Source organism: Vicugna pacos, chromosome 8 (genome assembly GCF_048564905.1).
Source record: "Vicugna pacos chromosome 8, VicPac4, whole genome shotgun sequence".
Lineage (NCBI taxonomy): Eukaryota > Metazoa > Chordata > Mammalia > Artiodactyla > Camelidae > Vicugna > Vicugna pacos.
In genome coordinates, this window is record NC_132994.1 from 57,167,986 (window position 1) to 57,194,525 (window position 26,540).

General features: G+C 36.8%; 1 long non-coding RNA gene across 1 annotated transcript in view; it reads left to right on the forward strand.

Moving 5' to 3' along the window:
• The window catches only part of LOC140697742 (uncharacterized), a 71,235-nt gene extending 45,232 nt beyond the window's left edge, over positions 1–26,003 (forward strand). The window contains exon 2 of the long non-coding RNA XR_012075053.1: positions 25,765–26,003. This is a non-coding gene — a long non-coding RNA (uncharacterized lncRNA). The remainder of the gene's footprint in view (positions 1–25,764) is intronic.
• The last annotated feature ends 537 nt before the right edge of the window (positions 26,004–26,540 follow it).

Genomic DNA, 26,540 nt, shown 5'->3' on the forward strand with positions numbered 1-26,540 from the left:
TCACAGAGTCTAGTTCCTTTAAAAGTTCTAAATGAGGTGGTTTCTGTGAAACTTGCCTTTTTAGGTTTGACATAATAGAGAATTTTAGATATCTATCTTTTTGGTGTATATATATATATATTCTAATATAAAAAGTTGTTTAATGGTTAGTCCAATCACTAAGGAAACCAACAGATTAATATACAAGTGACTCTTATTAAAGGAAACTGGGTGACATGCAGGAAAATGAGCACAAACCCTACAGTCAGTCTGATTGTGTGTTTTTCACCAAGTCATAAGTAAATTACAGCCAGGCATTGAATTTATACTAATGAGTGACTAAGAATACTGATGGCAATATTAAGGATAGGACTGCTATAAATATCACAGTTAAGAGATAGCAAATGTCTGCTGAAAATCCAGGATCTCCTAACAGCTAAGAAGAAAGAAAAATCACTGTGAAAATGAAAACCAAAGCATGCAGATTGAAGTGTGGCAGTTACGGCTCTTGCTTGTGGGTCTTGCATAGAAGCTGGTTACAATTTTTATACAAAAGTTTTGAGTGGAAGCTTTCTCTTCCCAAATGTCATCTGCTTGCTTTGGACCATTCCTAAGAATTTTTCTGGATGGAACATGGTTCAGAGATGTTTGTATTTCCCATGTAAATCTAAGGGCCAACACCCTAGCGTTTTACTGTTACGTTTGTTATTAACAGTACCTGATATGATCTTGTCAGATAAGCAAAATTTTCTTGTCATGAAGATTTTGCATTTGCAGTATACTGTTGAATTTATCTTATTTTATTATTTATAAGTATTTGAATTAATCTTAGTGTATCTTTTTATGTGTATGTTGATATATATACATCTATACAAGGAGATGATGAATTTAAAGCTTTTAATCTTATCTTTCAAATATAATTAATCATCTTACATAATCAGTATGTATATATCATTTTAACAATACCATGTCAATAAACTAGAACAAGTCGCTTAGAGAAAAGGCAAAATTCATTTTCTTATAGAGACATTCCTGTTTCTCTGTAATTGTTTATATTCATTACAACCTTTTACTAAAAGAGCCAACTTTTGTTTTTGTGACCAACAGAAAGAAACTAGAAGGTAGTATATCAATAATTATCTAGCTATTTTCTTCCCCATGAGCACAGTTTATACAGCTCTAACATATTTCAGGTTGACAAAATAAACGTATGAATAATTGCATTTAAGGGATTTGTATATACTTTTAATATATACTAATTCCATATATAAAACTAAGAAAAAGGGGTTTATTTAAAACAATTATTTAATGATTCTTATTTAAAACTTGTCTATGAAAAAATAATTTATTAATTAAAATTTAGCATTAAGCTAAGGTCTTAAAGTTGACTACAAACCTGGAAATTATGAATTAAGTTAACACATTAAATCCTTGTGATTTATAGCATTATAAGAATAGATAATTTTTTAAAAGATATCTATTATTCAGTTTCATTTAGTTAAACATATTTTGGGTTTTTTGTAATCTAAACTATTTGTAAAACTAATAATTTAATGGACTCATGGAACTAAAGTAAGATTTTTGAAAAGTTTAAAACATGAGAAATTAAGCACAAACCATGTATGAATTAAAATATTGTGCTCATATTACATTTTCTGGTTGTGATATTATGGAGAAGACTAAAATTATTTTAAGCTAAAATTAACTGTTCTAATTTATCTAAGTAATCGTCTATTTATATTGCCTGTATTTAAAAATACAAATTAACCCCTGTATTTATACAACAGAAAAATTAATTAAGATTGTGAATTCATGTTGAAAACTCTAAATGCCTGGCTTATCTTTTTATCTAACAAGACCATTATCCAAACCCGCAGCCAGACTTTTTCTTCTTATTTACAGTTTTGGCAAGTTGAAAAACACAACGTGAAGAGCAATTTGTTTTTGTTTTTGGAAATTCTTCTGTTTATCTGGGCTAGATATTCCTAGAATGTGTACAGAAAAATAAAACTTTTTTTAAAAATGAGTCTCTAAAATTACTCAAGAAACAGAGAATGGAGTTGGAAAGGAAAGGGGAGAAAAGTGAGAGGCTGCATATTTCAGACAGATATTAAATTATCACTGCAAAAGGCTGATTATTTTGTCCTCAGCAAGAAGAGTCAAAGGCTTACAAGAAAACCTGTTTTCACAAACACACACGTATACACACATAACAGAGAGAGAGAGAAAATTATAGTTGATTTAAACAGTACCTCAGATGTTTTGCAATTCCATCAAGCTGTGTGCTTTTTAATTGTACATCAAACTTTGAAGTCATGACAGAGGAAAAGTTTCCTATTTTAAACAACGAGATCTCTCTTTGAGACAGACAAGTCAACCAGAGAATCTCTGTAATCTCTATTTGTTTTAATGTCTCTCTAAATAAACATTCTTGTTCATGCCAAAATTTTCCCAAAGGCCACTGAATTATCAGATTACTCTGGGTGGAATTAGGTTGGAGAGATATGCACATGAGTTAATATGTGAAAAGGGACCCTCATAATCCGTGAAAGTCAAGAAGAGGTGGTAGTTCCCACTCCATGTCTGTAGACCTTGCCAAAGATGAGTTGTCAACAGCTGGGAACTCAGGGCAGACAAAGCTAAAGCATTTCTAGGGACACAAAGACCAGTCTCAGGAAAGTCCTTAAATATTTATTTTAAATCAATTTTATTAATGTATAATTTGTGGCAATAAACTACATCCACTATAAGCATGTTATAAATTTTGTCCAAAAAATGCCCGTCTTACATGATTTTCCAAACCCTTCAGTCCTTGGGAAGAGACTTACTAGGCCTTTGCAACTCCTCTCTGCATAGACTTTCTCCTGTAGACTCATAACAGAAGGGCTGGTTGAGATATAAACCAAAGTGTTAGATGAAAAGGCTGTTTTCTACTTCATAATCAAAAGACCGAAAACCTTTTATTCCTCATTGAGAAAATAAACTTAATCTTTATGAGTTGATGAAAGGAAATTGGAGCTTAGACCCAACTTAAGTCATGCCTCATTCTTGGGGTCAGAGATTTCCCCCTCTACCCCCTGTCCCAACTTAGGTGAAGAGCTCCCTGTATTTCTTTTAAATGGAAACAAGTAATCTTATGGTTCCTCCAGGAATCCCAGGAGTTTCTGTATGTCAGGCAGGTGTGATGACGACCACACCGTGGAACCTGAAGATCCAGCTTAGAGAATCAAGGAGCCTTAGGAGACTGTTTTCTCCAGGTTTTGTACAGAGAGAGAGTGATGAGTGACCTTGGTTGGATGCCCCATGGGACCTCTAGGTTTGTCAACTGTTGACTCCTTAAAAGTTTACTAGAAATACCTGTTGATCAAGGAAAACTAAGTTTATTAGATGAGAGAGAATACCACCTTGGTGATATCTTAATTATGTTTCAGAATGGAGAAGTCAGGGTAGGGTACTGAACAAGGTTTTAGGGCCTGGACTGGGAAAGGTTTTGGCCAGGTCTTGTAAGATAGAGTACTAGTTGAAATTGGAGAAAGTTTATTACTTTGGATTGATGGGCTCTGAGAAGCCAGGGTCTGGAATCTGTTCTTGATGAGCAAGCTGTAATTCTTAATAAGTTATCTATTTAGTTGGTTCACATTCTTATCCTCAAGGAACAAGTACTTCCGCTGCCAGTAGCTAAGTTAAATTTGCTTTGCTTTCAAAAGTATTGCTTCTTGTAGGAGCAGAAAATTATGTTGCCTTCAGTTTCTATTCCCTGCCCCAACCCCAGCCCCAAAGGAAATTATTTTAGGTTTCCAGAGAGTAGCACTGCAAGATTATTCCAATGAAAGTGTTGTAAAATTGGGCTGTTGTAAGGACTGAGACCCTGAAAACACCCTATTTAGGAGGCCAGTAATAGGCTTTTTCCCAGTGATTTATAATTAAATTATCCATATTTTTTAGTGTTTATTTACTGACATACATACAACTTTATGATGGACTAATTTGCATTCAGCAATGATTTTTATGTACAACTGTGTGTTATAAACACATTAACTCCACAACCAAACAGCCAATCATCTTGAGTTGACTCTCTAGGTTCCTTCCTATTTTTACCAAGTGCATAGGCTGGCATTTATTGCAGGAGGTGAAGTTAGAGGAGAAATGAAATGATGGCGATGATGGTGATGACTGGGGCATTGATGACAAGGTGGCAATTAGTAAAGCAATACACTGCATCATGAACCCACATCATCAGAAGCAATAGTATGGCAGAAAGGAGACAAACCCCTCACAATGCAGGAAAATGTCTGAATGGCCCTCAGGGCAGCATCTAGAACTCCAGCATGGTTGAGGTCCTAAGGAATAAAATGTTTCTATATGATAATGGCTTTAGAGAGAAAAATACTTAATTACCACCAATGGAAATTTAAGCCTCTCTGGGGCCATATCAAGAGAAGAAAAAAACATGGAGCAGGGAGTTCCAGCAATGACACCTGTATTGTCTCAGAACTAAAGACTACAGTTATTGTCACCTATGTTTCTTTGATTGAGCTCTCTAGTGCCAAGTTGATGGAAGCCAAAAAAGACAATGGTCACATTCACTGAAAAAAGAAATGAACTGTTAAACTCTAAGGGCATAAACGCAAAGGCGTTACGATCATAATGCATTAAGAATAGATGAATCTGACCCATAAAAACAAGCACCATGACAAAATCTGAGAACTGGTGTAATTAGCTCTTGAGCTCCGGAAGCAAACACACATTTGTAAAGAAAATATCACTTCCATGGACTATCTGGGAAAAAAATGACTTTTTAATTTTAATTTGGTCATTTGACCTTTTAGAAAAACTCTTTCTCAATTTATAAAATCACAAAGGTGATAGCACCGTAAATTTCTAATTCCTTGCCACATGTGTCAGTGCCTTCTGATAGAAATCACCAGCCCCAGAAATGGGAGGGCCCATGACCAGGTGCTAGAGAACAGGTGGCTCTGCCGGTTTCAGCAGGGTTGTACTTGTGCAAATGTTAATGGCTAATCAGGTTTGGATGATTTTGCTTGGATGGAAGCAACCACGGGGTCCTCCAGGTGATTCCTTTCTCTGTTTGGGAACAGCAACTGCTAATGGCGTCAAGCCTTGAATATCGGACTTCCAAGGCACAGACTCTTTAATGATCCTTTGTTGGAAACTTTTTGGACTTTATTTCTTATAAGTGAACTTAGTGGCAGTTCTTCAAGGCTTTCTGAAGGAAAATAACCACTGAGTATCATTCTTGAACCTGTTAGTTTATTCCCTGGGGCTTCAGTGAATTCAAGGAAAAACATTAGCCTGCAGTCAGTCAGCTCAGGGCTGTAAAGTTGTCAGATCTCATAAGCTAGGCATAGTGTTTGGGTCTGGCCAGGACTTGGATAGGAAAACTCAAAAGAAAAAAGAAAAAAAAAAAGGGTTCGTGGAACACACATCTGTTATGCACCAGATGGCAGCTGTTATTTCATCTCCGGTGGAACTTTTTCCTATAATTCTTGTTACATTTCTTCTACTGCAGTACTTAAGGGTTTTAAGGGAAAAAAAGCAAAATATTTTGGGAAAAAATGAGGTGAATGTAATATTAAAACCAAGGCTTTAATTGTTCCAAAACTCAGAATTTGCGGAGTTACGGTTCCCACAGCAATCCTCCAACTGTGCGGCATGTATTATAATAGGATCCCTCATTACATAATCATCAAACCCCGGGTAATGTTACAGAGTGTTCAGCAGATAAAGGGCACAAAATAATGGAAAGGAACTGCACTTTTTCTCTAATCTTAGATGTACAGAGAATATTATGTTACTGCATAAATATTACATGATCATGTAACAAAATATACTAATGAAATACACAGATGCAAAGCAAGAGTGCAAGGGTTGAGATCGCACTGGGAACACTTAAATTGATTTTCTTACTCTTTGCTAATTCAAATTCAAACTTAATTTAGCATTTGTGACTTTTTATGAGAATATAAGATGTCATGGGAGACCTGACAGTTTTTAATGGTTTATAAAATGGTACTTAGGGTCATACAGATGTACAACAATAACACTGTCTTTCATGTCCCAAATTTCTGCTCCTGACTGTGTCTTAAGCATTTCATTATTGACCTATAGGCTAATTTCTGCACAACGGTTCTTCCACCTTGAGAGTACAGCACATTTGTTCTTTATATTAAGGACAAAGCTGTTGCCTTTTGGGTTTGGTGAGTTTCTGCCTATGTTTGTTGGTGACTTAATATTTGTGTGTAAATTTGTCAGCCTATACTGATAGATGCACTCCACCAATGGATTAAAAACACATTTACATAGCACCTACTTGTCTGAAGAGCTCTGTTCTGGATTTTGATGTGACAGAAAGAAATCGTCATAGTCTTGTTTTTTAAGAAATTAAGACCTTTGGTTACTGTTGACAGCATCAATTACGTTCACTTTGAGTCAGATTGCATTGTGCACCCTAAGCATGGCTTTGACAGTGCTGCATGTTATGTCTCATTACATTTTCTTTTATTTTACAAAAGCTGTATTTGAGGCAAATATCTCTTGTTATTCCTTCCACTGGTACATGCTCTTTTTTCCCCCTTTCCTTCAATATTTAAAAAATTTTTATTAAAAAATTTTATTAACACTTTATTTTTTAGAGCGTTTCTAGGTTCCAAGAAATATTGAGGAGAAGGTTCAGAGATTTCCCAGATACTCCCTGATCCCATACACTCACTGCCTGTTTCATTATCAACATCCCCCCACCAGAATGGTACATTTTTTTTTATAATTGATGAACCTACACTGACACATCATAATTACCCAAAGTCCATAGTTTATATTACAGTTCACTTTTGATGTTGTATAGTTTATGATTTTGAACAAAGGTATAATGACACGTATCTATCATTATAGTATCATACAGAGTATTTCTAGTGCCCTAAAAATCTTTTGTGCTCTGCCTATTCATCCCTTGCCACCCTCCCTCCTCCCACAAGTCCCTGGCAACTGCAGATAATTTTCCTGTCTCCATAGTTTTGCCTTTCCAGAATGTTATATAGTTGGAATCATATAATATGTTACCTTTTCAGATTGTCTTCTTTCACTTACTAATATGCATGTAAGATACTTCTGTGTCTTTTCATGGCTTGATGGTGCATTTCTTTTTAGTGCTGAATGATATTCCATTGTCTGGATGTACCATAATTTATTTATCTGTTCGTTTTTGAAGGATATCTTGTTTGCTTCCAAGTTTTGGCAATTATAAATAAAAAGCTACTATAAACATCCATGTGCAGTTTTTTGTGTGGATATGATTTCAGCTTCTTTAGGTAACTACCAGTAGGTGTTTGATTGCTGAATCATATGGTAAGAGTATGTTTGGTTTTGTAGGAACCTCCAAACTGTCTTCCAGAGTGGCTGTACCATTTTGCATTCCCACTAGCAATGCACAAGAGTTCCTGTTGCTCCATATCCTCATCACCATTTAGTTTTGTCAGTGTTCCACTTTGGGCCATTCCAATAGATGTGTAGTAGAATCTCCTTTTAATCTGCATTTCCCTGATATCATATAAGGTGGAATATCTTTTATATGCTTATTGGCCAACTGCATATCTTCTTTGGTGAGGTGTTTTCTGTTAATGCTTTTTGTCCATTTTTAAAAATGGGTTGTTTGTTTTCTTATTGAGTTTTAAGAGTTTTTTGATTTTGATATTAGAGTGATACTGGCCTCACAGAATGAGCTAGAAAGTATTTCCTCTGCTTCTATCTATGGAACAGACCGTAGAGAATTGGTACAACTTTTTCCTTAAGTGTTTGGTAAAATTCACTAGTGAACCTATCTAAGCCTGGTGGTTTATGTTTTGGAAGGTTGTTAATTATTGATTCAACTTCTTTAATAGATATAGACCAATTCAGGTTATCTATTTCTTCTTGGGTGAGTTTTGGCAAATTGTGTCTTTCAAGGACTTGGTCCATTTCATCTAGGTTGTCAAATTTGTGAACATAGAGCTGTTCATATTATTTTCCTTTTTATGTCCAGGGATTGATTATCTTGCTTTCTGATATTAGTAATTTGTGTCCTCTCTCTTTTCATCTTAGATTGCCTGACTAGAGGCTTATCAATTTTATTGATATTCTCAAAGAACCAAGCTTTGGTTTTATTGAATTTCCTCTATTGACTTCCTGTTTTCAATTGCATTGATTTCTGCTCTAATTCTTATTATTTCTTTTCTTCTGATTACTTTGGACTTAATTTGCTCTTCTTTTTCTGGTTTCATAAGGTGAAAACCTAGATGATTAATTTTAGATCTTCCTTTATTTATAATACATGCATTCTATTCTATAAATTTCCATCTATGCACTGCCTTGCTGTATCCCACAAATTCTGATTTTTTTTTCATTTTCATTTGGTTCATACTACGTGTTCTTTATAGACATGATCAGGTATGTGGTGCTTTGAATGAGGTTATTCTCAACCTTGTGATTGGCATACTATTAATATTAATATTCTGGCAAGCAAAACAACAACCTTTATAGAATCACAGAATATCAGAACTGAAATCAAAATTAAAAGGTATGTAATTCATTTTGAAGATGAGGAAATTGAGGTTCAGAAATGTTAAGGAGCTCTCCAAGATTACAAATATGGTAGTGGCAGCACATACTGAAAACTGCTCTTTATGTGGTGTATCTTCCCTGCACACAAGTACTGGATGTTGGGTAGTGGTTGGTTATATGGTTACAGAATAAATTTGCTTCCAATTACATTTAGTGCTTAAGAAGGTAAACATATTTTGAGTGAGAAATGAAACAAAAGGCCTAAGTGGACATCAGTATATGAAGATATAGACAAAAAATCCTAGAGAAAAATAAAACTAAAAGAGAAATATATCTAAATAAACACTTTTATCATTGCATTAAGTGATAAATTTTACTTATTCAATTCTACTTACTTAAAATTAGAATTTGACCTTCATAACTTTTGTTGTTCATTTGTTTTATTTACATTTGTTTTTACTATTAGCAAGGTTCATGATGGAATTACAGCTTGTTACAGATAATTGCTGTTTCTTTAGTCTATGTCCCATGAGGTTAATTTTGTAATTCAATTATCAGATAATGTACACATAGTAAAAGCTGTTCTTCTAATTACTTCAGTACTATAGGAATATGTGCTTTATTAATAATGATATAAGTATAAAATTTGAAATAGCCAAGTAATTTTAAGATAAGGGAAATTGTCTCTAAAGAAGAAAAATTGGACTGAAGTACCCATAGTTATAGATAAAGCATAGAGTGCTCACTACCTACTGTGGATTTTTGCTTAGATGTTTCTAAATAAGAATTTGCATTTTCCTTGGTTGTTGGTTGACAGTCTACTACATTTCCAACAAGGAAACACTGAAACTGGAGTAACTAGAGGTATGGAAAACACCAAATGAACTAAAATTTACTGTACTGGTTTTTAATGGAATCAAGTACTAGACATCTGAGAAAAGTATTAATAGTCATAGCATAAAACAAGTGTGCGGAATCTAAAAAACAAAAACAAACAAAAACAAAGCATAAATACAGGACAGAAATAGACTCATGGACAGAGAATACAGACTTGTTACCAGGGGGGTAGAGGGTGGGAAGGGATAGACTGGGATTTCAAAATTGTAGAACAGATAAACAAGATTACACTGTATAGCACAGGGAAATAGACACAAAATGTTATGATAAATCACAGAGAAAAAAATGTGACAATGAGTGTGTATATGTCCATGTATGACTGAAAAATTGTACTGAACACTGGAATTTGACACAACACTGTAAAATGATTATGAATCAATAAAAATGTAAAAAAAAAAAAGCAAGTGTGCAGTAATGTAATCTAATGTATAATTAGATAGGAATAAAGCAGTATTATATTGAGAAGATATTTGCAAAGATCTGAGTTATATTGTTGTGGAGAATTAGAAAACTATGGGCCAAATAGTGAAAAAAATACATGGAGTTAGACACTGTGAAGCAGTAAATGAAACAATGAAAAACAGTGCTCCGTAGTGGTTCTTCTCCTATTCTAAGCCAGTAAAGCAACAGTTTCCAAAGTGTTTCAATCTGCATCAAAGTGTCTCTATTTTAGGCTTGCCACAGAGCCAAACTTTCCTGTCACTTGATATTAAATTCCCCCAATAATACTACTTAGTCTTTTAGCAATATTTGAACATTATCTTGACATAACCAGAGTTAAAGTAGCCATGAGGGCTGTTGGAAGACTCTCCCAGTTCCATATTTCTATTAATATATGGGGTGTTCATTTTGTGGTATGAAAGCAGGGCCCCAGGGACTTTGAAGTCTTGGTGATGGGGATGGTCTGGAGCAGGGGACAGCAAGCTATGGCCTGTAGACCAGCTGCTTGTTCTTGTAAATTAAGTTTCATTAGAACCCAATCATGCCCATTGGTTTACTTATTGTCTATGGCTACTTTCTAGCTACAAAGGCAGTACTGAGTAGTTGTGATGGAGACCACAGGGTCTGGAAACCTCAATTATTTACTATTTACTATTAAGCAAATTTTAAGAAAAGATTCCCTAACCCATAATCTAGAGAAGTGTTTTCCAATACACAGAACCCTTTGTGATGATGGAAATATTCTATATCTGTGCTATCTAATATGGTAGCCACTAGCCATATTTGGCTATTTGAAATGTGACAAGTAGGACCGAGGAATTAAATTTTTAATTTTGCTTCTTTGTAATTAAGTAAAATTTAAGTTTGATTCATCACATGTGGCTAGTGACCATTGTGTTAGTACAGATACAGAACATTTCCATCATCACTGAGTTGTCTGGGGAGTGCTTCCCTAGGCTAGTCAGGAAACTATTTCTTAAAAGGCCACATACTAAATAATGACTCTGGAGCAATTGAAATGTGGCTAATGCCAATGAGAAACTAAAGTTTTAACTTTTTTTTTTAAAAAAAATTTAATTAAAATTTAAATAGCCACACAGGGCTATAAGGGCTACTACAATGGATAAAGTAGGCTAGAGTGGTGGTTCTCAAAGTGTGGTACCCATGTTAGCAGCATCAATGTCAAGTAGGAGCTTGTTAAGATTAAAATTCTTGGTCCTCACACCATATAGTTTTCTGTAGTCTGCAAAGTCAGGTATGTGCTTGGACAATCTAGTGAGTCACAAGAAAACATACTAACATTTCTATTTCTATTTAGTTTTCACCTAAAGGCAATGAATTAGGCTTTACTAACATCATTATGCTCTCCAATTAGTCCCTATGTCAAATTGTCATAATGCTGATAGGCTGACTATGAACTCATTTGCTTTTAATTTTTAATTCTAGTTTGGAAATTATCATACAGCAATTTAACTTTTTTCCTTTTGGTCTATAAATCTCTAAATTTTAATACATGTATAGATTCATACAATCACCACCATAATTAAGATATAAAACAATTTCATCACCATAAAAACTCCCTCAGACTGTATCTTTGTAGTGCCTTCTACACCCATAATCCTGGCAACCATTCTCTATCTTTTCAAGAATATCATGAAAATGGAGTCATACAAATGTGACCTTTGGAGACTGGCTTCTTTCAATCAATGTGATTTCTATGAAATTTGTTCATGTTGTGTCTATCAATAGGTTTTTTCCTGTTTATTGCTGAGTAGTATTCCATTGTGTGACTATGCCAGTTTATCCATGTACCCAATGAAATCCCTTTGTATTGTTTCCAGTTTTGGAAATTATTTAAAAAAAAAAGATCTGTGTAAACATTTGTATACTGGTTAAGTGAACATAGTCTTCATTTATTTAAGGTAAATTTTCAAGAGTAGAATCACTGGATCATATGGTAAGTATATGTTTAACTTTATAAGAAACCATCAAAATGTTCTTGAGAATAGCTCTATCATTTTGCATTTCCCCAGAAATACATGAGAGTTTTAGTTGTTCCACATTCTTGCCAGTAGTTATTAGTATTTTTTATTTTAGTCATTCTAATAGGTATGTAGTGGTATCTCACTGTGATTTTATTTTGCATTTTCCTAGTGGCTAATGACATTAAATGTCTTTTCCTGTGCTTATTTGTTATTATTGTATCTTTTTTGGTGACTTATCTGTTATTCTCTTGCTCTTTTTAAAATTGAGTCTGTATTTTCTTATTGTTGGGTTTTGAAAATTCTTTATGTATTCTGGATCGAAGCTCTTTGTTGGGTATGTGATTTGAAAATATTTTCTTCACATCTCTTAACCTCATTTGCTTTTAATAATGTGATATACTGAATTTCATTACTGTGAAGCCACATTAATTTACTTAATTCATCACATTATCCAGTTTAGGTAATGGACAAAATAGACAAGTGCCATTATTAATAAGATGCCTATAAAGGAAACTGGCTATGAAATTACTAACAAGGCAGGTACAAGGAAACAAGAAAATAGCACAATTGACACTTGTGTCCCTCATAGAAGCTCTTTAGCATACAAATTATGAGAAATTTGCTGTCAGTGGTAAGTGATCTGGTATATACATTTGTAAATGTGCCATTTTTTAACAAGAGTGAGAAAGCAATTTTTTTGAGATATTTATGCCATGGAGAAAGCTTTTAAAAATTCACACTAGGAAAATTTAGGGTAATTTTGTTGCTAAAAATAATGCAAAATGTCATCTGTTTAAAGTCTCACATCTAAATACTTAAAAACTTTGTAAAAAAGGATTCCCAAACTTGTTTTAATGTGTAACAGAGAAGGAACTTCAACTGTGCCTATTTTTTTTTTAACCAGTATAAAATTACCTTCAATTTATTTCCTCAAACAACTAAATGACGTTAAGGACAATACAAATTTATAGGTACATTTCAACAAAATTCTTTTCAAAATTATGAGTGGGATTGAAAAATTATTAGTGTGATTTTATAAGTGCAGACAATGATGGACTTCTTCCGTATAAATGCCCTTATCTTTGAGAGATGTCTTTTCCAGCTATGGCAGCCACAAAAATTAAGAATCTAAATAAATTGAAGTTATGACCATACTTTTGAATTAGTATACTTGTGAGTGTTAAACCAAGGTTTTTAAAAAGAGTGAAGCATTTTCAACATTGTTTTTCCAAAAAATGCATTATCACTGATAGTATATTTTCTGAAAGCAAAATCTTTTGTACATCAATAAGGAAAAAGAAAATTATTTCAAGAACATATATTTCTTGCTTAATCCATTCTGTTAAAATATCTATTTGTGTGTACAAATAGATATAGACATGTACACACATATATGTGTGTATATCCTCAGAAAAGAAGTGTTTGAAAGATGCATGGTAATCCTGCAACTGTCAGACATAAGACAACTTCTAGTAACATCAGGGGAAGTTTGTCTACACTCAGGCTGCAGTATTTTCAGCAAGCATGATTGGACAGTGAGCTTGTGTCCTATCTTTTGGTAGAGTGAAAAATTTGTGTCAATGAAGCTAAATCCTTAGAGCCATCAACTTGCTTGGATCCCTACTGATTGCAAGCAAGCATTTCAAATGTGAATTTGAAATCAGATGTCTCCATTACTTCCAGCTAATGTGGCACCATAGATAGATGTGTCCTGAGTTTTAAGTTTTGGGGTAAAAAGTAGCTCCACTAGCTTGGACCATCTCCACTGGGGACTCTGTTATGGAAGCTTAATGTTGTGTGTTCCCACTCTTTTCTCTTCATGTCCCTGTCTTCTGCACAATCATGCCCTCTTCCTAAGTAACTCAAGAATAAGGTCTTAGAATACTTAAATCACAAACTTACAAAAAGAAATAAAACTAACAGTTTCCCAGTCAAAAAAAAAAAAAAACTCCAAACAAACAATTTGATTAATTTGCTAGATTAATTTGCTATATATATTAGTGTTGTGATATTGTGATTTATATTAAGAAATATATATTTGGTCTTCATACAGTTCCTGACAGAGCTCCCCAAATGCTCAGAATTTCCTAAATTAGAAGAAAGTAAAGGTTATCTTTTGCTATGTTATTGAGGTGTCTTTTTGGAATGCCCTTAGGTCACCTAAGGATTTGGCCTGGGCACCAGAAGAACCTGTCAGGTGATTATAGGATTGGAATTTTCAGTCCCACCCTTTGACCTCTGAAGAAGGGAAAGGGCTGTGGAGATTGAGTTCAATCTCCAGTGGCCAATAATGGAATTTATTATGCATATGTAATGAAGCTTCCATAAAAATCCAAAAGGACAGGATTCTGAGAACTTTTGGGATGGTGAACCAGTGGAGATTTTGGGAGAGTGCTGCCTCCAGAGAACGCATGGGAGCTCTGAGCCCCTTCCTCATACCTTGCCCTATGTGTCTCTTCCATGTAACTGTTCTTGAGTTATATCCTTTTATAATAAACCAGTAATCCAGTAAGTAAATATTTATCTGAGTTCTGTGAACCACTCTAGCAAATTAGTCAAATCTGAGGAGGAAGTTATGGGAACCTCTGATCTATATTTGATTGGTAGAAGCCCAAGTGACAGCTTGGACTTGTGACTGGCATCCAAATGGGGATAGCCTTGTGACACCGAGCCCCTAACCCGTGGATTCTGATTCTATCTCTAGGTTGCTTGGTGGTGAGGAAAGAAACCACACATATAAGAATTGGAATTGGGGACAGAATTATAAGTGTATAGCATATATTAGTTTAGAAAGATTTTATTGTTGATAGGAGTGGGTGATCACTCCGTCAACAAATTTTAGGATCCCTAGGCAAGAGCATGCCAAAATTCTTAGGAAGAGTGGGTCTTCACAAGGATTCTGTTTGAATATCCTGGAGAGTTAAGGACATAAGAGAGAGAGAAGGCATGGGGCATAGACAAATGTTATGGAGTCTAGATGTTTCCTGGGTGTCTACTCTGAGGCCTTCGATTAGACCAGAAGAAGTGAGGCTGAGGGTAAAGACAAAAGGAAGGAATTGCAAAGTTGAACATAACAATGGGCCTGCTTTCAACAGATACTGAATTCTAACAAGAGGGTCAAAGATACACAACTTAAAACATCACTTACTCTGTAATTTTGCCAAGAGCTTGTTCTCTGGCTGGGCTTTCAGTATTCTCTTAAAGACTGTACCTTGGTAAGAGTGACCTGTGTTTTTCTGGGTGCAGTCAGCAGTCTAAAAATGCCTGTTGAGTCAATACACCCATAAGTGCCATGGCCACCAGACCAGATGGGCTCCAAGGTCAGAGCCAGGACATTTTCCATCTGTAAGGAGCAGCAGGATGCTGTAAAACTGAATTTAATCACAGCAACAGAAACATCTGTGTGATTCTAATTTTAATTAAATATACAAATACTTCAAAAGTTTTGAAGTCATATAGAGAATCATAGGTGAAACATATGAGTTGAGAAAATGATACCCTTAAATTTAAAAAAGCACTAAGTTTCCTAACTTACAGAGCTTTATTTCTTAAAAGTAGGATGTAAAACATACCTTGTCCCACACGGTTCTGGTTAGGTAGGCCTCAGTATCACTTATATATACAGTTTTTTTTTTAAGAAGAAACAATCAAAATAGCCAGCCAAAAACCGGATAGCTAAACATCTATAGGAAGAAGTAAAATTGATAAATATTCAGTGTGGAGTAAAGAATGGAAGACTGGAGATTGGCCTAAAAATACTAGAGGAACATCGACAACTGGACGTGGATTAATCACTCTTATTAATTTTGTTTTGTTTTGTTTTTTGGAGAGGGAGTTTTGTTTATTTTAATGGAGGTGTTACCCCAAAAGAGGAAGTGAAAAGACCCAATTCTCGTCATACCTGAAAGATAAGAATTCAGACAGGAGATGAAGCGTTGTGTAGCGAAAGATTTTAAAGGATTTATTAGCAAAGGAAATGTACGCCTCCAAGGACGGGAGGCGGGCTGATCCAAGGGCGGGCAGATCCAAGCGCGGGCAGATCCAAGGGCGGGCAGCAGCGCAGGTCTTTGTTCCCCTGCTTACGCCTTCCCTTGGAGGTGGTCTCTTGAGTGATTGACGGCTCTTGCCCCTGGAGTGCTTAGTCATGCTTGTCTCCTTTCGCGCTTGTATCCTTACCCATGATGCACACAGAAATACCCAAGATAGCGGGGGCCTAAACTGCAATACTAATTATATTACAATAAGCATTAGGTCATGTTTGATTAGGTCCTTGTCCCTAATGTGCAGTTGTGGCTGTCAGGTTCTAACCGGTTTCTTGCTGGCACTCATTTAGAAGAAGTAAAGTCCCTATGTGCTGAAGGCAGGCATATCGTCATCTTCCGGACCATCCTGCCTCTCCTCCACATTATCTGCCAGTGCCCCCGCTTATCTAACTACCTAATAGAGGTACTGGTGTTGAACCCGGGACCTCATGCACGCTCACCATGAACTCTACCACTGAGCTATACCCTCCCCTTCACTCTCATTAATTAATAAGGAGTAGTTTTAATTGCAAAGCAAACTATCTTTATAAGTTATTATTTAAAGCAAAGTAAATGTTAATTAGGAGAAAAAGAAATCTAGTAAGCTGTAAGGAAAAATGCTGGGATGACTTTTTGAGAATATATTCAGAATCTAATTTTTCAAACCCTGCCATCGTGTACAGGGCTAGAATATCTACACCTGTGGAATATTTTGTCCACACCACTGGAAGTATTTTCTTATCTCATATGATTGCCAACCTAACTTTTTTTTATCAAACTTTTTAATTTGCTGGGAAAGATGAAAGAGTCAGTTGAAAATAGAGACAGCATTTATGCTTGACTCGACCTATTAAATTAATAAGTATGTACTTAAGAGTGTTCAGAGATGGTAATGTTAGAAACAAGAGTCAATTACTCATTTCCTTTACTTTTTCCTTATAGGGTGACTATTTACAAAAGTTCCTAAAATCTATTTTATATATCTATTTGAGAGGTGTTTTTCCACATCTTGTAGTTCAAAATTTAATTGGCAAACGCATCTTATGGATGGGAAAAGAGACAGAATATCATGTTCAAGATTAAAGGGAAAGAGGGAAAGACAGACAGAGAGAAGCCATGAGAAAAACAGGATAAAATATAAACCTGTTGGTCCTTATCTCTTTCCGCAGGTCTTTGATTTATCAGGACTGTGCCTTATAAAGTTATGCTCAATCAGGGAAGCATTACATCTCCCAAATATATTCAGAATCAACACCCCCCCATCTTCTTTCCTGTTTTCTTCCCAGCCCCATCTCACACCTCCTGTCCTCTGTGAACGACATGCCCCTGTTCACATGTTGGCGAATGAGGTCTCTTAGGGTGTTTGTCACTGTCATGTTTTGATTGTTTGTCTACAGCACCCACACTTTGTTCCATCTTTGGCACAGAGACATTGAAATGAAATGGTGTGTCGGAAAATCCAGGTTGCCTTTCTAACAAAGAGCATGTTGCCTCTTTAGGGAACAATGAAACACGATGAATAGCTATTCAGTTTTTTGTCGTACTTCCAACACTGGATAAAGCAAAAATCTGGCCCAACATTGAAAGTGGCCATCTCTATTGTAGCCAGTACTGGAATGGTTAATTACTTTGCGGTTCTCCAAGAAGCAACAATGAGCCAGCTCCTGCCACTGCATCCCAACCAAAAACAAAACTGACAGATCGCACTCCGCTGCTGAAACAGATGGTTGCTTACAGGGCTGACAAAGCGAACGTAAACTGTAGAGGCTTTCTTCTCTGCCGCAGCCCCGAAGAGGCAAAGAGGTGGAAAGAACACCTTCCCTTTGGAAGGACACATACCCCCACCCCCAACAAAAGCTAAACTCTAGCATGCTGTCACCTCATAAACTATTGCAAAATCTTTAGCCAAGTAAGATGGCATTCAAGAGAAATTGAAATGTGGCCCTGTGCTTTTCCACAAACATGAAGAATAATGGACTTTTGAAATATTGAGTGGACAGGGAAAGGGGGAAAATGCTTCTATCTAAACCTGCCTCTGACTTACGGCCGATAGTTTTTCAAACCATTCATTTTTTTAGAACCCAGAGAGGCAGATAATGTATTAGTATATTGAAAAACCAAAGGAAAGATATTTTACAAATTTGAAAAGCAGTTCTCTTAATGAAGATTAAAAATCCAGAAAAGTGTCCTTTGGCTCAGTGGTGGTTAAACACACACTATGGTCACTGACAGTGTGCCTTTTCAAGATGCTAACATGTTGAAATGTGGGGACAAGTTCAGGGCTATCCCAATAGTGATCAGGATGAGGGCAGGAATGAGATGAAGAAAGGGGAATGTGAACGAAAAGTCAAGGAAATCAACTTTGCTTCAACTGCTGTTCTACTTTGGGATATTCTTCAGAGTAACTCTAGCATGTCCATGGCTTCAGATATTTAAACACTCAGTCATACCAAGTTGTAGCTAGAACCTGGTAATGATCACAGAAGTGCTGACCCACCTGGAGACTTGCTTTCAGAACCCCGCAAAGCTTCCATTGTGTTCTAGCTGCTCTGTGACTCGGAGGAGCCTGCCCTATCAGCTCAGGGGTGGGAGTGTACCACCAAGAGGAATCGCGTGCTCTTGAAAAATGCTCAAGGCCTGGAGTAGAAGACAACCTTCAAACTTGGTCTCCTTAACATTTGTTCTACTTGACTGATCAGGATAATTGAATTGTCTCCAGCTTGTATCATTTTTGTGAAGTCAGCTATGTGTCCTATTTTGCATTTGAGTCCCTTTCCCTCATCAATTTCCTATTTTATTTTACAGACTTTCTCTTCCCCTTTCTACTAAATTTAATACTTCCTCTTTCTAATTCACTGTATAATCCAATTCTTCTTTTCATACCTTTGCTATTTCTTTCAGTGCCTGCCCCACCTTTACACTTTCCCATTTGATCTTCTTCATCTGCTAGGGGATCCTAGTAAGTCACTGGGCTCAGTGGCCACCTGCTTCACATGTTAATGACCCCTCAGGCTGCACCCCTTTCCTGACTCTGCCCTGTTGCACATTACTACCTTTCTCTTGCTTCTCAGATGCGACCACCTGTGCACCAAATGAGGTCAGTATGCTCCAGACATATGGGGGCTGGTGCTTCATGAAACAGTTTATTGTGATATTTTTTCCAGTCTCTTTCTTTCCAGTTTTCTGTTCAGATGGTCAGTAAGTCTTTTTATTCCAACATCTCACTTGGAATTTGGGAGAGCGTTTAACTTCTGCTTCTCCTTGTTTACACTGCCCCTGACAGTCTTTGTGTTTTGTTTTGTTTTGTTTCTCAAAACAACTTTCCACCGACCAGCTTCACAATCCACCTCTTCCTCTCGAGTGTTCCCTCATGAGCCAGTATATTTACAACATCCTTTTCATAATATCCTCTCTGACCTAATTTGCATTGCTTCTGGTGTTTAACCCTGCAGAAGTGCCTTCTCATGGCATTGTTTTGGGAGAACCCAGCGGAAGATTGGACACATTTTCTCCTCCTTGCTGTCAAAAGCTGAAAAAAGTAGGCAAATGGAAAATTGTGAAATGTGATTTACTCTCCTCTTAAATGTCCTGGTTTTACCCCGTTTAACATCATCTCTGTGTGCAAGTCCCTTTTGTGTTCACTCAGTTCTCTTGTCCTCTGGGTTTTCCCACAGGCTCTTTTTGTCCTTTCCAGTGAAATGTTCATAGCTGAAACATGTCTCCTCCTGTGTAACTGTGTATATCCTTTTTGTCTTATTCATGTTCCTGCCAGGAAAATCAAGCCCTGTATGTTTGAAATGTAAACATTGCTTCTTGGTGTTCCAAATCATCAATTATCATGCCTCTAGTTATACATAAAATTTTGATTCCTCAGTTTGGATTCTTTAACTTGAATGTTTTAAATGAACTGATGTCTGTTTCTGGTGAATGGCATAGCTGTCATTCTGTTTGGATACTCTGCCCTGAAGGAACTGACCTGCAGAGTCTTATTTTTCTGGGATCTGATGATTCATCACCTTTACTGTGGTTTTTACCAAAAAGTGAGTATGTCAAGGGGCGGAGTAGAATTCCATTCACTTCCAGACTTCAGGGTATCTGTTTTCATGATGGATAAAAGTTCTCAGCAAATAGCTTCTGTTATCCTCAGCTCTTCAAAAAAACATCCTTACAAATATTTACTCCAATTCTCTAGTGGGCATCTCCTGCAAAGCCAGGCTTTACTTTATAGAAAAAGCTGAAAGCTGTTCTTTGAAAATGTGCTTCTGAAATTGCTTCTCCCAATATTCTATGATGTGTCAACATCCATACTTGGAAATTCTGTCCCCACTTTATGGATCGGAAAAGTAAAGAAGACTGATCTGTGTTCCATCGTGACAGGATGTGGCTCTCTACCAGAGTGGCTTATAAATAAAAAACTGTATTTTGTTCGTGTGAATGTATGTCCACGACCTAATATATTAACCACAGGGTGACACATTTTTTTACTTAACCCATTTGTCTAGGGGAGGTACCTTGCTCCAAAAAAAGAGCACGAAGCTTGGACTATTAGATTTGAAGGCAAGGTGGTGGCGATGCTGGGGTGGGGAACTCATGGTCGTCCTGAGTGGTCATGGTGGGCTCTGCTCGTGACCACTTTCAACTCCTGGCAGCATTACAGCTGGAACTCAGGGTTGTCACTTCCTTACACTGCTCTGCTTTGAAAACATAACTGTTAAGTTAGTTATTCTCCTGTCTTGGGATACAGTGGTACAAGAATTGCTTTGAAGTGCTGAGTTGTATTCTTGCCATTTAAAGCTCATTTGAAAATTGATAATAAGCAATTGCTATCTTTAAATTGTAAGTCTTACAGTTAATCTTTCTTTTTCTGCCTTGATATGTAACAATTATCCCAATATCATGAGGAAATAGTTTTACCTGTGGGAATTCTTGAAGCAAATGTTCCTGAATTTTATTCTGACATACAATCATACAGACACATATACATACACTCACACAGACACACCTACATACACACAAATACCTATATATTTTCCCCACTGTCATAAGTATAGAAAGTGAACTTTAAGGGAATCCTCATAGTCTATATGCCTGAGTATTATATTCATTAAGTATTTGGATGTTGGGAGTAGATTGAATTTGCATCCTGACTCTGTGATGGCTGATTTTATATATTAATTTGGCTAGGCCATGGTACCCAGTTTTGTTCAAACGTCAGTCTAGATGTTGATGTGAATGTATTTTTTAAAATGTCATTAACATTTAAATTTTTTTATTTAAGTATAGTTGATTTACAACACTGTGTTAGTTTTGGTGTGTAGCATAGTGATTCAGTTAAACATATATATATTCTTTTTCATATTTTTTCCTTATAGATTATTACAAGCTGTTGAATATAACTCCCTATGCTATACAGTAGGACCTTGTTGTTTACTTATTTTATATATAGTGATTTGAATCTGTGAATCCCAAACTCCTAATTTATCACTCCCTCTCTCCCCTCTTTGGTAGCCGTAAGTTTGTTTTTTATGTCTGTGTATCTGTTTTGCAAAGAAATTCTTTTTTTTTTTTTAAGATTTTACATGTAAGTGGTATCATGATATTTTTCTTTCTCTGACTTACTTCACTTCATCATTCATTATCATTAACATGATAATCTCTAGGTCAATCAATGTTGCAAACAGTTATTTCATTATTTTTATGGCTGAGTAGTATTTCATTGTAAATATATATCCCACAGCTTCCTTATCCAGTCATCTGTTGATGGACATTTAGGTTGGTTTCATATCTTGGCTATTGTAAATAGTGGTGATATGAACATTGGACTGCATGTATTTTTTTTAAATTATAGTCTCCTCTGAATACATGCTCAGGAGTGGGATTGCTGGATCATAGGGTAAGTCTATTTTTAGTTTTTCAAGGCCTCTCTGTATTGTTTTCCATTGTGACTGCACCAAATTACATTCCCACCAGCAGTTGGGAGGGTTCCTTTTTCTCCACACTCTCTCCAGCATTTATAGATGTGATTAATATTTAAATCATTAGACTTTAAGTAAAGCTGGTTACCTTCCAAAAGGTGACTAGACATTATCCAATCAGTTGAAAGCCTTAAAAGAAAAGACTGACAACCCTCAAGAAGAGGGACTTCTGCCAGGAGACTGCCTTTAGACTCAAATGACAATATCAACTCTTCCCTGGGTCTCTAGTCTGCCCTTCAGATTCGGACCTCCCTGCCCCCACAAATATGTCATCTGATTTCTTAAAATAAATCTCTTATAATATATGCACATCCTGTTGGTTCTGCTGCTCTGGAGAGTTTTCTAATACAGGCACCATCATTTAATAGCTAGGTGACTTTCAGCAAGTTATTCAACCTTCAGTCCCTCAATGTCTTCATTTCAAAATAGATGTCATAATAGAATCTACATCACTGGGATGTCATGGGGATTAAGTGACTCAATGTAAATGAGTCTCAGAACAGTGCCTGACACATGGTTAATCACCAAGTCCTAGATATAACTGGTGTTATTATCATGTATAACATATATAATTAGATACATTATTACTTTTAGCCATAGGTAGCAAGATGCTATGGCCTATGAGAGGTTTGAGGAGTGGAATCTGTTAATTCAGCAACAAGCTTTATTGAGCACTTACTCTGTGCCAGGCTCTGTGCTGGAGACTAGAAGTCACGGTGGTGAACAAAACAGACAAGTTCCTGGTCACAGGGAGCTCACAGTGTGGTGAGGAAGATAAACCAACCTAAAAATAAATGTGTCATTAGATGCTGCATTACATAATGTGCAACAAAACCCGTGAGCTTGGTGGGAGAATAATCTAGAGGTTCCATATTAGAGGTGGGGTGGTAACTCAAGCCAGGCATCACTGAGACTTTGAGTCTGAGGCCAGAAGGCTGAATGCTATGAGCTGGAGGGAGAGTGGAGAGGAGCTGTGCCAGCAGAAGAACTCTGGGTGTCTGGACCAAACAGGAAGGAGTTTAGACACTTGAGGAGGGAAGGGAAGAGGGATTTGGGGCAGAGAGGTGGCTGCAGTTGGATGTACTTCAGCTTCAGCTTGTAAAAACCCTAAATCAGTTAAGCATTGTAAACATGTATACCTCATCCCATCCTGTAATGTATTCTTCTGAAATCTATTCTTGCTCTTGTTCTGAAATCTATTATTACCCTTTCTTGTTTTCCTTAATAATTATACCTATCTTTTTTCTTGTTCCTTTTTTATCAAATTATGGCTTTTACTTCATATGAGATATTATCTCTCTATCCATCTTTCTTTCTTAATAATTTTCTACATATTGAAAACCCCTTTCATCACTGTGAAGCCTGAGAGTTCATATTCCCAGGTAACTGGGGACCCAGTCCCTTTGATCCTGTCATTCCTTGGGAGGGATGTCCTTGAAGAATGTTCTCAATGCATGTATCCTTAAGTCACTCTTATATGTGTATATATATATATATATATATATATATATATATATGAGAGAGAGAGAGAATTTGAGCTTGAGACAAAACCTAAGAAAGATTTCTTGGGGTCTTTATTTTCATTTTTGTAGGCAGTACAGTGTTAAACAGCTTTTAAATTAGTCCTGCTTGGGTAAGGTTGCTGCTAATGGATTTTGCTTTGGGGGGAAATTGGCATCCGTGTCTCCCACCCTGATTACTAATTATTATTGCTTTTGTCTTTCAAATTCGGTTTTGAGATCATAGAGGGAAATTTATCCACAACCGGATGACTCTAGGATAATTTTGAGGACTCTTTTTCCCAGATTCCATTTTCTCATGATTTCTGTTTGTAGTGAGTTTATAGTTATGAATGGAAATGTTTGGTTACATCTGATGCACGGCTCGTTAACGAGTGTGGAACGTGTTTATGTTCATCTTCCTGCCTTGTTCGCAGAGCACCTCTTTTGTGATTCATGTGTGAAAGGGAAGCTGTTTCTCTTCAGTCTTTCCCTTAAATCTCGTCTCATATGCCTCACAATTAGAGTCAGTTGAGGAGGTGAACTAGATGGAGACCACTGAGTGATTTTACATGCTGCGGGGCTGCCAGCACATTGTGACTCCCTTGGGATCCCCGGAGCCCATTACCAACCCAGTGAATCACTCACTCTGTTTGCTTTTCCACAGAAAAGAAATGTGCAGCTGCTTACTTCTGCCATGGACTTTGGAATTTTGTTCCCTTTTCCATCTGCCTTTTGTGTAAAGAAATTCTGCCTGAATAATTACTTGTCTGTCCCCTTTGCTTGTTCCCAACATCATCATTCTTCAACCTTCTGTTTCCAATTAGGTCTTATCTCAAATGGCTTATTGGCATCAATCTGTTCTCAGCATCACCAAAGTGCACAGAACTACCCTGAAACACAAAGGAAACTAGATAAGGCTGAGACTTTACCAATCAGTCCAGTGGAGTCTCGGCATTTCACACGAGTGCCTTCCTTTTCTCAGGAAACCTCAGATAGGAGATGGTGTGGACACATGTCATTGATATAGCACATTTCGGAGCAAAATGACATGCGTGAGCATTGCAGGGACTGTGTAAGGCCTGTGAAAATAGCCATTGTTGGACATCTGGTGTCGAAAAGAGCTATTTTGAAACAAGCTCCCAGTGTTAAATCACGGTGTAGACAGCTTCCGAGCAGCTGTCCACTGCTGGACAGCGTGCCCTGAGACCTGTTTGTCAACCGTTGCACTTTAAGCCTTGCTAGTTACTTTGATCTGCAAACCTTTGTGCCACCGGAACTCGGGTAAAGTTGGGCCAACAGAACCCTGCTGCCATCATTAGTCAGCTAGGCACGAAGACAGTGGTAATATGATCAGGCAAGAAAAACAACACTTCTGAGGGGGCTAGTGAGCTTGGTTGGCTGAAGGATGGCGTGAACAAGTTCAAGGACATGTTTGATAACCGTGTAGTTACCTATGTTTAGAAAAAGGGGCTCTAAAGAATATCTGTTCATTGTTGTTTTGTTTTTTTTTTTTCTGTGGAAACTGATATCCAGGAGTATTGCATGGTTTTTCCAGTCATAGTAATTAATGGTAGAACTGGAATCCCTATTTTTTCCTTTTAACTCCTAGTAAAGTGCTCATTTTAACAAATCACACTGCCAAGACCATGTCTGGGAGAAATAGTTTAAAGCATAGGTCAAAGCCAGACTTTACATTTTATGAGGGTCTGGATTTGCCATTCCCAGTCATTGCTTTGCCCAAGGATCAAGTCCAATGCTTAGCACATAGGAGATATATATATATATTTATATATATATATTTGGTAGGAATAGAGAAATGAATCTAATTACAGCAAGGAACTAGCATGTGTTGAGTGCCTCTTATGGGCCACTTTTCACATGGTATTTCCTTTGACCCTCATCTTGATAAGGGGTCTCCGGGACATTTCCATCTTTCTAGGGTCTAGACTCTTGGAAGGAGCAGCCATTTTATACAGAGATTTTATCTGGCCACAGAACCAGCCCTTAAGGAAGTTAAAAGCTTTAGGCCTTAGATATAAAACTGTCTGAGGCATTTGACTCTGACTCAGATTTGGGAATCACTGAAAATTTGAGATTGGATTTTAGCTCTCATTTTTGAAGAAGTGCTTGGCTGGGGTTGCCTGGCTGGGGTTGCCTGCCCTTGTCCTCCTGGCCACGCTTGACCAACTCCACCTTTTAACACTTCCTCTAAACACTCTAGATGTGATCAGGCTGCCCCACACATCCCCTCTCTCCCCTTCCAGCCCCATCTCTTCTTGCCTCAAAAGAACCAGACTCTACATCGTCCTGTTGGACCTATAAGACTGGGGGTTACTTGTAGCCTTTCTCTGGGATAGTCTGAGGCCATGGACATGAATTTGGCCTGACATTCTACTCATATCCTTCCTAGGATCTCCTGATAGAAGTCCTGTTACTCTCTGACTTGTGAGAAAAGAACAGGGTTTCTAAGGGTAAGTGGCTGTCAAGATAACACTTCGGTCCTTCTTTGTTGTTCGTGTGTCCCATCCCTGCCTGGAGTGGTGAAGATGTATAACCCTGAACCTACCGAGCCAACTGGAATTCCTTCCCTCTCCTTATCTTCTCAGTGTTGGAGGAAAAAGATGGCATTAAAACTTGCTTGAGTTTTCATTTACACTCTGAGTGTCAGCTTCTATATAGTGGGACGTTCATGTAGAAGGGAATAAAAAGTTACTTTACTTCCTCTAGAATAGAAAAGTTAACTTTAAACAATGAGATAGTTATTATCAACCCTAGTTACACATGAAGAAACCAAGACTTAAAGAGGTCTGTGTGTGTGTGTGTATGTGTGTGTGTGTGTGTGCGCTTGTGTGTGTTTATGTGTCTGTATTTTCAAGCTTCCTCAACTAGTGAAGAGGAGAAACCTGAATTAAAATACAGGTTGGTCTAGTTGGGAAACCTACATTCTTTCTGCTATACCATATTGCTTTTAAGTGACAGAAAATAACAGATATGAGAGTCAATACCGTCCCCTTCTCGTAGATAATAAACAAGACAAAAGGAAAGTAATAATTGATTTGCAGAATTATAGTCCTTTTCATTTATACGATTGTCTGATAGAAAGAGAGAGATTAAGGCATTGTCTATTCATATTTTTATATAGGTAGGTATACACACACTCAAAGTCGGCAAAATTTCAAGATACAC